Raw genomic sequence first — 17,958 nt, forward strand, 5'->3', positions numbered from 1 at the left:
AAAGTCCCTCTCCAGCTTTTTCAACAGGAGACTTGGCTACAAGGGATTAACTCATTTGATTTCATCATTAATGTTCACATTCTTTACACTGTTACTCATCAACACGGTGACATGGCCTAGGAGTCCACCTAATACCAACAGGTTGACTTTGGCCCAATGAAGTCCTGGCTGTTCCTCCACTGGCTGTACTAATCTACATAAAACAAGTGTGTTATTTTCTTTCCAAACATCTCAGCTCATTCCAGCCACAAATCATTGAGTTCACTACACCCTGAGAGCAAACTGGCTGAGAGAGCGAGGACACCCTTAACGAGATCAGGGCAGGCAGAACTTGAGTCCATGAAACTGGAAAATAAAGGGAATAGCTACTTCCCTCCTTTTTCTGCTCTGGGATAGATAAATCCCCCTAATGTCCAAGTTCATGTTTTAATAGAGATGGTCACTGATTATATACTCTCATATGAAATGGAACCACAGAATCAAAGAATCATTAAGGCAGGAAAAACCTCCAAGATCATCAAGTCCAACCTTTGACTGAACACCACTATGGCAAGTAAACCATGGCACTGAGTGCCTCATCCAGTTGTTTCTTGAACACTTCCAAGGATGGTGACCCCCCACCACTTCCCTGGGCAGCCCATTCCAATGCCTGACCACCCTTTCAGTGAAGAAATGCACATTACTTCTCTAAGTCACTTTAAGTAGCCAAGGTGCAAGTGCCCAAAGGGGCACCTTTGCCTTGAACTGGTGTTCCCCTGGTACCCAGCTTATGGTAACTCTTGTCGAAGTTGGGAACTATCCCAGCTGGTGTTGGCACTGCTGTTATGCTGCAGGGCACCCATCCCATTGGAGTGCAAGGATGGGAGCAGGTGGTTCCATCAAAAACCCAACCTCCTCCACCAGAGGTTAAACCAAGGAAAATTCCCAAGTACCAGGTGATCTACTGTTTACCAGTCAGTCATGTATGTCCTTCTCTGACCAACTGAACTAGGACTCATATGAGTTGTGCTGTTGACCAATGGAAAGTTAAGCCTTAAGGGCTCCAAAGATTGGGCAACCGAGCCTTAAAATCGCTGTGCTTTGCCAGTTTGTCTGAGACACTTCAGACTGTACAGAACATTGATGCTGGGCTTTTATTTTTATTTTTAATCTTAATTTTAGCCAGAATGGCAGAGCAAGAGGATGGAAGAAATGTAGTAAGTATATTTGAAATGGGCATGGAATTTTACACAGGACAGAGCTCCCAAAAATAGCTCCAAAACAGACTGCTTTAAAATATTTAAAATGACAGATTTTATTGGTGTTAGAAGGGTGATTTCTCAGGGCTCTATTTACTGTGGCAAGCCTAGAAGGGATGGAACATGTATTGCTACACAACAGAAAGCAGGAGATTTGCCATTACACAGCCACACAGCTCATGAGACCAGGCTGCTCCACCATATATGCACATGACAGTGGCATTGCAGTACTATATGGTCAAATGCTTTTGTAAATACTGATTAAAGACCCCTAGAGATTTGCTCATGTCACAGGAGAGAAAGAGGAAGGCTGAAGAGGCAGACTGGTTGCTATCTACTTCTTCACTTGGTCGCTGAGAAAGGGAAGAAAAATATCCATGTAACTGCTGCCACATGTTCATTTGGTAAGTAAACTCCCCTTTCTGCAAGAGGGGAAAGGAGGGAATGGAGAAGTTCTTAGAAGAAAGAACTCAGCCTGAGTTCCCTCCATCCTCACCCTGAAGCTCCCTTCACACATCAGCAAAATAAGGAAAACACAGCTCTGAATACAAACCTTCAGCTCTGGCAAAGGCACACTGTGAGAAACAATAACCCCTGGCAGGGCTCCAAAGGGATAATTATGTCCTTATGAGCCATTGTTTCCCATTGATGGACCAGCTCTCATTCACAAAAAGCTGCTTTTGCGAGGCAAGAGGAAAAAACACATTTGGAAACACAGAAATTAGTCCCAGCATGGTCAAGGCACCACGGGAGCACTGTGAGAATCCAGCTGTTATTTACCCTGGACTGCTGCATGGACAGTGTTGAAATATCTTCATGGACACTTGCTTTCTGCTTCAGTCCCTTATGCCTGTAAACTTTGCTGTGGAGTTTTCCCTACAGAGCTAATGTTCAGCTTCAGGACCTCTAGCAGTTCCTCTTGATTTTCCATCCCACCGACACACACCATGTTGATCACATGCCTAAGGCACTGCTCAAGGGTTTAAATGAAAGCAAAAGAAGCTGAAATCTGACCTGTTTTCAGCCCTCAACTGATCACTTGGCCAAGTGACCAGACCACTGCCCACCCTGCTTGGGGCACTGTGCTGGGGCTCAATTGGGTTTTGCACTTGGTGGCACCTTGAGCCATTGGAGTTGTCCTTCAGTGCCTCTGGGAGCCCATGCAATTAAAGACAAGCAAACAGAGACCAGGTTAACACCTCTAAAATGCCGACTGTACGTTGGCAACAGACTGGGGACCCTCCTGGCTTGTGCTGAGTCTCTGTCCAGGCTATCCAACTGTATTGACTGGATGTCCAGTGACTGGAGCCAGAATATGGGCACCCAGAGAACAGGAAAATACAAACATTTAGGAGTCTTCACATCAGACTGAATCCAACTGTCTGTGCAATGTTGTCTAGTGATGTCTGAGGTGCTTTACTAAAACCCACACTCCTCACAGGGCTGGGACACAAGGCACAGGTCCTACTGAAGACCTGTGTGCTCAGTGGCTCCTCAGCATCTCAAATGGGACCAGGCACCTCCACACAGGCAGTTTGAGTCCAGCCCCAAGCTTCTTTTCTTTGCTTCCTCCTGTAAGCCAAGCCATGGTGATCCATGCCATGAACTGCACTTCCCCACAGAGCCCACAGTGCCAGGTTGAGCTGGCTGCCAGCACCCATTCAGTGGGACCAGCCATGGGAACACGCTCAGCTGGCTCTGCAGAAGGACACTGCAGGCTGTCTGGGAAAGAGGAGATGTCCTTTGCAAATGCTTCTGAAGCAAAGAGCTCCCACTCTGCTCATAAGGACTCTGAAAGTGGTGTGTCCTCCTGAACTGGGTGAGAGGAATTTTTTATGGCAGCACAAAGGGTTGAACCCTTGTTGGACTCCACCTCTGCATGATCCCTTTTGGAGCGGCCTCTGCTCTTCTGGAATGATGCAGATTTGCCTGCCTGCAGAAGTGGTTTGGAAGCAGCTGTTGGAACTGAGAGATCCCACTCTACTCTCTCTCCCTGGGATATCTTGAATGTTCACATCTTCAAAGTAGAGCCATGCTCCTGCAGCCTCCAAGGACCACCTTTGCTCCCTGCACTAGAAAATGCAGGAAATATTTTCTTCCACTCTAGAAAGCTCCTCAGATATGCGCCAAGCTAAACCTACACTGTCACAGCTGCTCTGTGCTCCTCTTACACTGCGTGGGCTTGGAAAGCTCATCGGCTCATTTAAGTACCTAAAAAACTCCCCAGCAGCTTGAAGCCCTGTGAGTCTGACACTGCCTGGGGTCCCTGTCCTGGGAGAAGGGGGAAGATGGGGAAAGGAGCATCTTGCTTGGACTCATGAGCAGATGAATATGCACCAGGACATCCTGAAGGCAAGGAGCAGCCAAGTCCACCCTGCAGGGCCTGGAAAGCTGCCGTTCAGCTTTAGAGAGGAAAACATCCCACAGACTGCAGCCACACAGCAGAGGACTTGTGGCACCCCTTCTTCACGGAGGGTTTGGCAGCCTAAAGCCTCTCTAGCTCCCACCTCAAGCTCAGATGTCTAGAACTGTGGTCCTAAACCTCCCCTCCACCAGCTACATCAGAACCCGAAGTCCCTAGTGTATCTAGGGGGGTTTTCCCAATATTTCGGGAGGCCGAAGCTACCTGTTTGAGCCATGAAGTAACTGTGTTTTCAGATCTGGTCTTGTCACCAGACCCATCTCGCTGCTGAGTCTTGCTCAGATCAGTGGCAGTTCAGCCCAGGAGGCACCTCAGCACAACCAGCCCTACGGAAGAGCACCAAAGGATGAAGACCTGTTTATTCAGATTTTTTTATCCAATAGCTCGGAAACTCACTCAAAATAGGGAGAGAACTCTTTTTCTCACTGCAAAGTCCCCCTGTACACACAGGGGTTCAAATCCACATCACCTGACCCTCAGTTACCCAAGATAAAATATCCACAGGTGACAGCCTCATATTCACCTCTGTAGAAGTTCTTCCAGTTTCCACTAGGAATCCCTGTACAGACAGGGATTATTATTACATAATTGTGTAGTTACACAGCCAGGGTCCTAGAAGAGATGCCATGGCACTCCCCACTCTAATGAGCATCAAGATATTTCCAGAAAATCAGACCATGACTATACTTCTCCATCATTAACAGGGCAAGGGCTCCAGGCCTCCAGCAAGAGCCTCCTGTCTGAGAGGTGTGACAAAGAAGAGACCCCAAATCTCTGCCATCCTTCAGTGTTATCAGCATCTACCCATCAAGAATTATTGAATGAGAAGCCTAGACTTCTCATTCAAATTGAGACCTCTGAATCATGCCTTTCAAGTCCCTTCAGCTGAGTGCAGTCCCTGTGGTGGCTGGTGGACCTCATTTCCCAGAGAGAGGGAAATGAGGCTCTCATTTCCCTCTGAGAGCCCTAGCCAGGATATGTCACACTTTGCTTTCAATCCAACACCTTCATGATCATAAGATCTCCCTGAACAGTCCTTCACAGTCTTTAAAAACTGTGAAAGACTGTAAAAATCCCTGCCAGGTAAAGGAAGAGTTAATATTCCTGCTACCTGGGAGGTTATCACTAAAATGGGACTCCTGCCCAGGAATGATGGCTTTATGGGCACAGGTCCACCAGGAGGATTTCTTCAGACCTAGTTGGTCTGCCTTCTTCTGTTCAGGAGGTCCATTTGTAGTAAAAATCTATAAATAGTCTGATAGGTTGGGAGAAGAAATGAAAAAGGGCCAGTGCTGGGTCATTTAATGTATAGACAAAGACATGTTCACTTCATCTGCCATGTAAATCTCAACTGCTCAAGTTTATCATTCACTGCCAAAAATGCTATTACAGCAGCTTTAGATTTCAAAGACAGTTTTATTCCTGTTTCTGACTGGCCTTTGGATGGATTTTTCAACTCGGAAAAAGAAAAAAAACAGTTTATGTGCTCTGAACTGGAGCTTAGAAGGTTTAACACATTTCTAAGTATAGACATGGTGATTTACAAGGACCTCTTTTTGTGGTTTTTATAAGACTCTGTCTTTCTTCAGCCACGAACAGCGTATTGGTTCTGACAAGGACATCAGGAACCTTTGAGAATTTAGCATTATTTATGACAGGGAGTGTGTGATCCAGTGGATAAGAAACTGGACTTATTACTTGGCTCTGCCATAGATGTGCTGCACAACCGAAGAGCTTTCCCTTTCTGTATCTCTTCTTCTCTGCAGCAATGGTACACTGAGATAAACAACTATTTTCTGACAACTGTTTTTCAAATAAACCAGCACAGCCCAATCATTCCAGCATCACCAGATGATGCCTCCTAGTCAATAATCCCTGCTCCCTGCAAGGTTTTATTGTTACAGCTTCCAAGGGTCATCCAAACCACTCACATCAATGTCAGCAGGTAGTTGGTGCTCTTTATGAGTGCTGGTACCTGGATTCATTCAGTCTAATCTCAGTGCTCACTCCTAAGAGTTCACAATGAATGGTTTGCATCAAGGTATTGTATGAATGCGCTAATAGTGGATGACAGGCCAGTTAAGAGCTGGACAAACTCACCATGGAAAAGTGATCCCTGACCCATAGAGAGCACAAGTTTAATTGCAGATGTGCAGCAGCTCCATGTTCACCATTACCTGAGGCTCTGTGATCCCAGTGCTCAAGGATTTGCATCACACTACCCAAGTGAATGGTCACAAACCTCATACAAAGCTATCAGCATTTAGGGCATGAAAGTCTTAGTTTGGAATTCCTGAAAGTTGTTTGGCCATGCAAAGACATCTGGCTTTGCTCCAGGCCAGAAAGAAGCCCTAAATCTAGGTGTGATTAATCTGCTGTAAATAATTCAGCATTAAGACAGCACTGGCAAGTTCCACTTTCTGATGATGTTCTCCACATCCCTCACAAGCATCAGCCCTTCATATGCCCTGAAAACAGGGATGCAGAGAGCTGGGGAGGGATGTGCACACCTTGCAGCAAAAACCCCAGAATAAAACCTGAGCCTTAACCTGACAGAGCAAGACCTCAATAGGAGGCAAGTGCTCTCCAACCTCTCTATGGAGAGGTGAGTTATTCAGGTCCTTAAATCTGAATACTGTATTCTGTGACCTGTAAAAGGCTGATCTGATGCACAGACAGGTGAACACTTACCTACAACTGCACGGCCCATGGAGCCTGCATCTTTAAGACCATCCTTTGAGATAGTAAAAGCAACTCAAATTACCATGTCCCTATTTCCCTGGAGACAGACACTGCTCTGGGCACAGAGGCAGCACAGATGGGCAACTGTGTCCACTTAGGACTGTGTAGGGGCACTAGAACTCCCTCAGCCCTCAACATTCCCCCTGAACCAGCACCCAGGTACAAAGAGGTGCCAAAGGTCGGAGGAGCAGGGTCTGTGCTCCCAGTCAGGGTGCTGGTGTGGGAAAGCACCTTCCTGTGCAGATGCACGTGGAGCGAGAGCAACGTTTTACACGGGCAGTTAGTGACAGGACAAGGGGAATGGTTTTAAACTGAAAAAGGAGGGATTTAGATTAGATGTCAGGAAGAAATTCTTTACTGTGAGAGTAGTGAGGCCCTGGCACAGGTTGCCCAGAGAAGCTGTGGATGCCCCATCCCTGGAAGTGATCAAGACCAGGCTGGATGGGGTTCTGTGCAAGCTGGTCTAGTGGAAGGTGTCCCTGCCCATGGCAGGGGGGTTGGAACAAGATGATCCTGAAGGTCACCTCATAGTGATTTCTGTGTGAGGGTCAGGTCTCCAGCGTACCCATGTCCAGCTGATGAGCTACATCCAGGATCCCCTGGTCTCCATAAGCACCCCTTCTTTCAGCATTAGCCCTTAAAACCTCCCACCACTGGCTACTCACATCACAAAAATCCATCTCCAGCTCATCCTCACTCCTGTCTCCGACCCCTCCCCTCCCCTCTCCCCTGAAGACATCCTTTTACCAAAACGAGCCGTGGAGGCACTAGAAAAGACACTGACGTCAACGTAAAAGTAAACCAAAGAGGTCTGGTTCCTGTATCATTCCTGTATCATCCCTGCGCCGGGCTGAGCGCTGAGGAGCGAGCCCACGGTCACTCGGTCGAGGAATCCGGGAGCGGGCTCAGGGATCAGCAGCTGAGCTTTCTCATCCCGGCTGTGTGAGTGAGTAGTGGCTGCGGCGTGTTTCGGGCTGGGAGTGAGGGGGGAGAGGGAGGGAGATTCACCAGCTGCAGCTCGGGAAGGCAGCGTGCTCCGGTCCCGGCTGGGCTGAGGCTTTGGAGACATGGGGATGGGAGTCCTTGCAAGCCGAGTCTAGAGCGAAGCACATGGGTGTGGATGCAGTTTGGCTCCGTGTGGGTTGGAGCAGCACTGGAGAGCAGGGTTTCCTACGCCAGGTGCTGGAAGGGTAGAGGAGGGTTGGGGAGTTTGGTGCATAGGAAAAGAACACCTCATTGAGGGAAATGTGGGGTTTTCTATATAATGAACTGATCAATTTGGATGCCAAACAGCCATCTGAGGGGTTCTACATGAAACCTTGAGTATTGCTGGTAAACCTCCATATACTGATCATCTCTGCCAAGCCCAGCTACAAACACACCTATGCATCCCACAGCTGTCTCTGTATAGAGATGCAGAGCTAGACACAAGGTTTTTAAACTCAGGCCATGAAAATGTGTTCTGAGGGGGCTCAGAATGAACTTTATAGTGTAAGCTTAGGAAGCAGAAAACTTTCCCCAGGGAAACAGTACGGAAATGTCCTCACTTTGATTGCGGATGGGGGAAGTGGCTGGGTCAGAGCTGGGGTGGGTGAAAGGGATGAATGGCCTCACAGGCTCCATTGGCAAGTCTCTGCCAAGTGAGACACGTCTGGCCACAGACAGAGCATCTCCTGGTGTTTACACAAACCATACTCAGTGGCAGTTGTGATGAATTGGCAACATGGCTCTTCAGACTCATTTCAGCTGTGTTTTGGTGACACAAGGCTCCTTTTCTTCTAACATTTCTCACACGCCAGGGCCAATTGCTCTTCTTCAGCAAAAACCCAGCCCTTTTCCTGAAATGATAGGTCCTTCAGCAGAGCTAACTCCCCCATTCAGAAATAAAAGAGTGGGCATACAAGTTTAATCCCTATTACTCGCGCGTGACAGTCCCAATTGAAAACCACCCAGGCAAATGCCTCTGTCGCCCAAGATCAGATGCAATGCTGCCTCTCAGCTCACCATGTAAATCTCTCCCTGAGTGGGGAAAAGCTGGGCAGCCATGGAAAAAAGGAGGCAGAAATACCCACCACCTGTTGTAGCATCTACCAGCACGAGTGAGGGCAGAAACCTCTTTACCGAGGAACTTTTCTTTGTGCACAGGAATCTCTGCCAACCCACAGCCAGAAAGAAAATCCCTCCATCCCTTCTTACAAGGACACATGGCAACTTAGCAATGAAACTGAGCAGCTACTTTATTAATCTATCTATTTCTGAGCATTTTGCTTCACTCTGCCTAAGCCTCCTTCCCCATCTCCCCAGTGTGTTGAGATAAAACACAGACAAGGAGCCATTTCTTTCCTTCCCACAGAGCATAAAGGTGGCAAAAGCACCCTACAAGCCTTCCTTCCCCCACTTTCGAGCAGGAGGCAAAGGCCAAGGAAGGAACTGTACATGAAACATCTCTCACAGCACGTTCTCCCAGCGGCAGAGCAAGCAGAACAGAGGAGGCTGCTGAACAGAGCAATAAATCCCACCAGGAGCACGTACAACACCACCACAGCTCTGCTCCCCCTTTTGTACATCGTGCCCTTGGGTTGACGTGGTTCCCGCAGGGATATAGACTGTCCTGGCCATACATCCCATTTGCACTCCAACTTGTCAGAAAGGCTGTGGGATTTTGGCTGTCCACATTTTAACAGGCTGGAGACATGTAAAGAGGGATGTTTAGCAGGCAGGTGCTCAGCACATTCGGGGAAACCTCACCCATTAAGAAGATGTGTGTCCTGACACCAAAAACAGAGACATCCAAATTCCCTACACCTTTTTAAAATGTGAGACAAAAAATCTCCAGTTGTTTGGACTTCAAGTCCAGGTCGGGTGGGGCTTTGAGCAATCTGGTCTAGGGCCCCTGCCCACAGCAGAGGGGTTGGAACTAAATGATCTTTAAGGTCCCTTCTGACCCAAACCATTCTATCATTCTTAATGCCTATGATTTTCCTTTCCATCCTGGGCTGTTATAGCAGGTTTCTATAAATGCCCATTTGCCAGGTTTAGGCAGAGGTGAAACAATATATTACCTAAACATGCACATTAGTGAATGTTCTGTGGCATTCAAGGTAAAATCTACAGTCCCTTCTAAGGAATATCTTCTGCATCTGTAAATAGTGTGGGGACTGTGACATCCCTTCTTCCTCTCTCTTTTACCTCTCATCCATTTTTCATCCTTGCATTTTAATTTGTAGCTTTTAGCTGTACAATTTTTTGTAGATCACAAATAGCCAAGCGAATCCTATTGACGGCTTAGCAGGGAAGCACTTTCCATCCAGTAAATCCCAGAGAGGCACAGAAGAGTCCAGCTGAGCATGACAAAGTCCAGAGACAGCAGTAGTTGTGCTGAGGTGAAGGATGAATCAGGGGAATAGAAAAGTGAAGGCCGGACCAAAGGGGATCAGTAAAGCTGTGGGGGTCAGATGGGATTAGGCTGAGCTGGCTGTGACACCCAGAGAAATGATGTCACCCATCAGGATGACACTAACCAGGGATGCTGCTGTTTAGTCTCAGCATGATATTTACTGGGATCAATACACCATTAGTGTATAGACACAGAGGAACTGAATTCTTTATTATCTCTTACACATAATCCATAAAAGATGTACATCTCATCTATCAGAGCCTGAAAAGCACCTTTACAGACATTATCACACAACAGAAAGGATGACTTCTTCCACATTGATGCAAAAAGATTTACTGTCAAATGTCGCCTCCTCTTCGTGGCTCCAGCTACCTTCTCTACAAATACCTGCCAAAATGATGGGGCTCTAGGAAATACCCCTTAGGTTAAAAATGTGGGGTATGGATTCCAGTCCAGCAGATAGCTCTCTGTCCATACATGCACTGAGGTTGTCACCCTCTCTATGGGACCTGGAGAGGTGGATTTGGGTCACTCTGGAGATCTGCCCCTTATGGAAGCTGTCTGAAGTAGGCTTTGGCCTCATGGATGAGGTTAACCTATGTTAGAGTAGCTCATTCACCACAGGAAGGCATTAGCAGCTGAAATGTCACCGAGCTCTGAGCACCCAGGCCCACACAGAGACCACAGCAGGAGTTTGTAACCCTCCAGAGTCCTTCCAGAGTGATGAACCCAGAAGGACTTCTCTGGGCAACCAGTGCCAGTACCTTACCACCTTCACAGTAAAATTTCTTCCTCAAACATAATCTAAATCTCTCCTCTTTAATTTAAAATCATTGCCCTTGTCCCATCACTATCTGCCCATGTGAAAGACATAGAATCATAGAATGGCTTGGATTGAAAGGGACCTTAAGCAGGACTTTTAGCCAGGTGTAATTTCATCCTCATCCCAAAAGTCTGTTTCTGGCAGGATGAAGAGGGAAAGATGGGTTGTCATGCCAGGTTTCACCTGCTTGGCACTCACAGAGCTGCAGTTCCCCAGCAGCCAGGCTGGCTCCTTTTGCCCGCGCTGAATACGCCAAGCAATACATCTCTGAGAAAAATCCAGGCTGCCAAGCCATGTTATGCTGTCTCCAGCTACCAATTATGCAGATAAATTGATTGTCATTAGAGTGATGAAGTTGCACAACAAATAAACTTTCAGGACCAAGGCAGCCCATTTTTCACAACACCAACCTCAAGGCTTCCTGCTGCTTTGATCAAACGCACAGAAAATTGTCTCCAACCCATGGTGGTGTCGGAGACATAGACTTGTGAAGGCTGGAGCAAGCCAGTGAGGGGCAGAGGTTTAAAACACTCCAGTAACTGAACATTTGTGGACTGCTGTGCAAGGCAGGTTGAGCAGGGGCCATCACAAAGATCACTCTGAGCAGACGCCGCCTTGCAGGATACCCAGGACTGAAATAGCGAGGGGCAGACATCTGGAATCAGAGTCAGTGGCAGGAGAGAGAAAGGAAGAGGAGTTGTGCTGCCTCTGGCCCCTGCCCAGATTAGGTCTGTCTCATACCAAGGCTGTTCATCTCCCACTCACAACGGTATCATGTTCACCCAGACAATCAGAGCTACTAAGACACTGGCATCAATAAATCCCAGAGGTATTATTCCTCATGAGCAGCTTACCTAAGAAAGAGTAAAATTTTTTTAAACATGCTGATTTATTAATACACCCAGGATAGATCGAACCACTAGTTCTTGCCCGAGGAAGTTCAGCAGTGGAGTTCAGCATCTTGACTCACAGTATTGGGACTGATATATGACTAATTATGATCAGATGGCATATCTAAAAATACAGAGCCTGTGGTTTATTTTTCTTGGAAAATGGAAAGACACCCAAAGAAGCACAGCCCAGTTTAGCAACCACAGCAGGCTGGATTTTTGCTTTAAAGAAGCCAGCAGAATTTGCCCCAAAGGAGGTGCCAATTTAGATTGTGTTACAGCCATGGGATTAACCTGTGGCTCTAGCACTGTGGGGGCAGCCCCCATTGCCCTGGCTGCTGCTGTGGCTCTAACTCTGAATTACAGAGGCCAGAGATGCTGGTTGCACCTGACTGTCCCAGGAGACACAAGCAATAGGATTCCTCTTACTCAAAGGAGGCCTCTACGCTGAGACCACCACAGTGTGGGCTGGTCATTTAGTGCAGACTGGTATTAATGAACTAAACGCTGCGATGAACCCACCTTGCACCATTCCCAGGGAAGCTGCCACAGACATCTCTGCACCTGTTGTCAGGTTTGCCTTCGGTCATCTCTTTTCTAGATTAAACAAGTCCAGTTCTGCTGGTCTTCCCTGATAGGTCAGGTTTGCTGGCCCTCAGGTTATTCCCACTGCTTTGGTTTGGGCCTTTTTAAAGACAAAGACACATCCCCCCTTCATTAGTCATTTCACACTATTTGTTTCATCTAGTAGTGCTTTTGTAGAAAACAATCCCTCCAGGTGACATGAAGGGCATGTCAAATAGCACTCCCAACATGACAAAGACTGAAACTATCTGTAAGAAGATGAAGTTATGGAAAGGAATGATTCAGCAGTGGCAGGTTGCATTTTTGCTTCTGGTAGAAAAATTGCTTTGAGGCCTTAAACACAAACTGGAGCTGGGTCTTAGTGTTCCCTTCATCCAGTGCCCACATCTGAATGAGTTCAAGGCCTCCTTAATCATCATCAGTGACAATTTGATTCTGTCTATAACCTTATCTGAGCCAGAAAAAATATCCCCCAGGATTTCTGAACCGTCGTGTTTCCGCCTGACTCGAGTCTCAGCAGGTCCCCTCTACTCCATGTGGGAGACAAAAGGGTCCATGACCCAGTAGCAAAACCCACCACAACACAAACAGTGCCTGCTGAATTCTGCTGCCCACCCATTTGTTTTCAAGAGAAAATTGATTATTCTGGCATTGCAATTTCCAGTAACGAACCGCTTTAAATCGCACATATGATCCCTTCCTTCCCATTCTGAAATCTTCCCAGGGCACTTTTGCACCTTCTGCTTAGAGGGATCATTTCAACCATGGGGAAACTGAGGCACCTCCCCAGAAAGTGGGGGTTTTGTCCCTGATGAGGCCCCTCACACAAAACTCACTGTGGGAGCAGGAACTGCCTTCAAGGACAGGGTATGTAATTCCAAACAGCTGAAAACACAAAGGAAAACACCTCCTCCAAAATAACAGGGAAAAAAAGTTCAGCAAATGTACTAGCCTCTTCCAGAGGCAGCAGTTTCAGGAATCACTTGTAACCAGGCAGCAGGGTGGTTGTTGGGTTAGGGTTTTTTTTCCCTCCCCCAATGGGGCCCTTTCTTTTCTTCTTGTTCCTATAGGGTTTTTCATCACTGTGGCATTTCCTACGATAATCCATCAGACTTACACTGCCCTGTTCCAGATCAGAGCACTGCTGAGCTCTGTGCATGTCTAACAAAAGACAGCCCTGTCCTGAGCCATTCAAAATCTCTCCAAACCAGGCGAACAAAGGGGAGGATCAGCATGTCTGTGGAGAGAGAGCAGGGAGAGGATGTCTTTCTCTAAAGCCTTTTTTCAGGATTGTGGGTCCAAATACCAGATTTTCTGAGTTGCAGGTGTCCTTCCTCCTGGGCCAGGTTGCTCACACAGCAAAGGACCTCAAAAATTCAACAGATGGCCCTGGGAGCATCCCGCTGCCCCTTTCCAGGTTTGTGGTCACTGCTAAATCAGAGCAGGTAGAGATACCAGACTGGTTCTCTAAGGCCCCACTTCTTCCTTGCCATCGGTTTACAAATGTCCCTCTGCCCTCTGCATCCTCACAGAGCACAGCACACCTTGAGTTCAAAGTTTTCCAGTTCAGCCCTGTCAAACTGTGCTTCCCACCTCTCCAAATGCAGGAGCAGAGCGTTGAGAGCTCCCTGGAGGCTCCCTGAGCCACCCAGGACTGCAGAGTCCTGCTTTGCAGCCCTCAAAACAGAGCTGGACAAGAGCCTTTCCACCGAGAAGGACTCTGACCTCCCAGGGCATGGTGCCCAAGCAGTGCCAAAGCCCAAAGCTCGTGTAGCTTTCCCCTCCAAGCACCAGTGTGCCTATGAGCCCAGTGACAAACAAAGCCAACAGGAAATACTTTGCTGGGAATTGGGGAGAGCTCTGCAGTGAGGTTGTGACACTGGACATCGAGTTCTTGGCAATTAATTTCTGAAACTTTGAAAAAATATCAAGAGAAGAACAAGACGTGGCTGCTGGCCAGACCTGGGCTGGGAGGCCAGAAAGGTCAGAGCAGGACCCTTCAAGGGATCTCAGTGTGGGTTGGATCTAGGGGCAACTGAGACATGACATGCTTTATTGGGTGGCCAGAGGGTCTCAGTGGCTCACTTTTTGCTGGTGCCTTGACTGAGAAACCTTGTCAGAAACCTTGCTGTTGTGAGACCTGTGGTGAACTGGGCAAACTGGTGTGGAGAAAGTGATCCTGGCTCACCCTCACAGAGTACATTTATACCAGGACAGGGCACATCTAACTTCATAACCCTTGTCATGCAAGAGCTGGTGAAAGGAAGAACCAAGGACCCTCCAAACAAGCCACTCAGAAGAGACCTCAGAGTTGCCCACAGAAGCAGCTCGCACTGTGCCCTGCAGAGGTTTTCATTTTTCTTCCAGTTCAGCCTGGGAAGAAAAATGGAGGGGGAGGCAATGGTCAGCAAAGTCAATTCCCAACTATGCAAGAGGCAGGCAGGAAACTGGCTCCTCCACACTTCCTCCCCCTTGCCTGAGTCATCTAAGAGGAGCCATGACCGTCATTTAGGCAACACTTGTCTTTCCCCGTCCCTCATCAAACAGATGAATTGCTGCTGGATCCCATCAGCAGAGGCTTCATGTGGTGACTGTCTGATCTCCCTCCTTGCACAATGGGAGCCTGTCCAGAGGCAGGGACACACAACAATGGTGGCCTCTGGCCCTTGCAGTCCTCTGAGGACTGGGAGTGACAGCCCAGTGGGTGCTGGAACATGCCTGTGATCCCGAGCAGTTGGCAGAGGACACCACCCTGCTGAGCTGCTGATGTCAGGTAGGTGCAGCTGCCTCTGGCCCCTGCTGAGATGCCATCTCAGAGGCAGCTGGACCATCTTTTATGGCTCTCCACAGCCTCTGTTGCCCATGCTGAGAGTCAGGTAAAAGGCCTTGGGGGTGTTGAACATGATCAAGGGGGAGCAGTCCAAGCCCTCCTTCTCCAGGGAGGAGTAGTCGATGTTTCTTTGCCTCTTTGGAGTTTCTATCCCAGCATTGCAGGAGAGGGACAAAGGCTGTCTCTTAAGGAAGAGTACAGTACAGGGGGCCCTGATCTTTTTCTCCAGTCCCTCCAGCTCTCACCTTAGGCATAATCATCACAAATGTCTCTGGGTTCAGATCCCAAAGGGGTCCCAGAATCTCCCAGATGTCCCAGCATAGCAAACCTGGATTACCATGAAAACAGCAGAGAATGACCTCTCAGTAACCCAGCAGCTGAAGCCTCACATTCCTCTGCTTGGCTCCAAATGAGCAAGTGCCATGAGCTAAAAGCCAGGCTGTATACAGATGTCAGCCCTTATCTTTAAGGTTATTTCAACTGGACTTCCCATTCATTCTACCAAAAGTACCAGGAAAAAAATGGATCAGCTTTCAGGACCCATCCATTTGCCATGTTATTGCTTCCACCAAGCACTGGCTCGGGAGTCACCAAAGGGGAGTGTGTTCCCACACTGCTGTCCCAGGTTTTCATTCAAGGGCAAGGCAATGTACCTCTTACTTCTCAAAGATAAGGAAGTGTGGTGGGATTGGGATTGAAACACACCTGATCAAGCCCCTTTGCAAGGAAGGAAATTCCTACACATCTGGGGAGAACCTCAGTGTCTGCAGATTTCCCCTAAACCAAATGCTGTCTGGTGCTTTCCTGGCAGCCACCTCTGTAAAAGGTGGAGGTCGTGGAGAGTGGTCCAGCACAGCAACTTCTCCACCCTTGGCTCACCTGTGGGAGTCTACACAGTTCTCTGGGTCAGTTCTGAACCTGATTCACAGCATCCCACACCAGCCCTGGAGATTGTGGAGAATTAAGATTTTAGGGCTCATGGGCAGTGCATATCATAGAGACACACATGAATGTTTTCCAGCACTTTTTAAGGTCTGGGGATATTGTGGGACAGATATACTAGAAGGAAGAGTAGTTGGAGAGGGTAAAATGGATGTAGACTCTCTGTGCCCTTAACTTTATCTGCCATGGCAAAGGGTTACTCACCTGGCAGGGAGCAGAGCCCACGTAGTGCCTCTAGTGGTCTAGTGGTTAGGGTGCAGGACTCTCACCGCTGCGACCCGGGTTTGATTCCCAGCCCCCTGGGCAGATGCAGCTCGTTAGCCCTGTGAGGCAATCCATCTAAGAGAAGGTCACTCTTAGCCCTGTGAGGCAATCCATCTAAGAGAAGGTCACTCTAAACAAACCTACGTTCTGAGACCCTCACTGCCACTGTCCGAGCTTGCTCGGCCCCGGCAGATGAACCTCAGGATTAAAGGGTGGGCTCAGTTCAGCGCACGCTGGGTCTCACCTAAAAAATCCACTGCGCAGGCTCGAAGGGTTAATGACCTTTCCCAAATCTTCGCTCGCGAAGACTGGCCATTATTATTACATCAGCAGGGCAACTTCCCCTGCAAGCAGTTTTCTGAGGACAGGCTTGTGCTTGTGTGTGTCTGTTGTGACTGTGGGCATTTAATCACTTCAATTTCTCCTTCTGGCTCTCCTGCCTCCTGGTGCAGGACCAAAACAGTGATAGAATACCTCAGGAGAACATTCAATGGAGGTGGCCTATGGTCATGTGAGCTCACTTTCTCTGAAGCAGACAATAAAAAGGTTTTCTGGACAGCTCAGAGAAGATCTCACCCTTCAGTGTCCTCCATGCAGCAAGGATCACTCTTTAGTGTCCTCCACACAGTCACAACCATGGGTAAAGGCTACTTAATTTTCTGAGCTCTGATTCTGTTTTGTCTGTGTCCAAGACCCTCTTGGGTAGGAATTCTCCTTCACTGCTGGAGAAAATAATTCATTTGTGAGGATCAGTATAACAAAGCCGAAATTCAGCTTCCTAAATAAACCCAGGCACGTTCAGACACGGGGTTCTGGTTTGGGTCATTACAAACTTGGTCAACAGAGGCATCTTGAAAGCTGATCTGGCCACATGCCTTAAGCCCATCTCAGCTCTGTTATAGTTTGCTGCACTGTGCCCAATCTCAATCTCTTCTCCTGCAGCAGGGGGTGAAAAGGGGAATCTTTTTGAATAGGACTGGAAACGTACACCCTTCTGACAGAAACAGGGGAGACATCTCCCCAGGGTGGTGTTCAGCTTTCTCTCCACCTCCTTCAAGAGCTGTCTGGTCTCCTGCTTTGCTGATCTATGCCACAGAAGACTTTTAACCAGAGCCCTATTTTGCGTGGCAAGGTTAATGGATTCCTAGGAATTACTATGGGATAGTAGGATCCCTCCCTGCTGTAACTATTAATCTTTCTCCTATACGCTGATTTTGACTGAGCCAACACCTTCTTCCACCTACAACATCACTCCAATATTTAATACCATTGTATATTCAATGAACAAGCTTGAAAATTTTCCACTTACTAAAAGTTTACTTTTTTTTCCTGCCCTTCCTCCTCCCTCTGGGAGGGTGATAAATGACTGAAAATCAAGATATGATAGAAGCTCTTCATTTATCAGCTACTCCTTCTGAAGCCAAGTGTGGGAACTGGGTCTGGGACAAAGTATGGCCCTGAGCCCGGATGTGCCTTCTCCACCTTAACAGCAGCATCTGCTTCCCAATATGGCTTGTTCTGCACTATCTCAGGCACAACTTGAAACTTTGCAGCTGTTGCCACTCAGAGTCTAGCTCTAAATCCAGTGAGGAGGGAGAGGCTGGGATAGTGGGGGAGTGCAGGGCACTGATTATCCTGTGCACAGGGATGGGAACATGGCTGACATGTATTATGTGGAAGTACAAAACCAAGCTAGTCCTCACATAAGAAGGGCCAGGCAGTCCCAGAGCAGGTGAACAGGCACAGTTACCAATAGCTCATCCCGGAGAAAAGTCTCCTCTTTCTTACAGTCTCACATTTGTAACTACAGAGAGACATTCCCTAA

The sequence above is a fragment of the Lepidothrix coronata genome, unplaced genomic scaffold, assembly GCF_001604755.1.
Source record: "Lepidothrix coronata isolate B3197 unplaced genomic scaffold, Lepidothrix_coronata-1.0 Scaffold148, whole genome shotgun sequence".
NCBI lineage: Eukaryota > Metazoa > Chordata > Aves > Passeriformes > Pipridae > Lepidothrix > Lepidothrix coronata.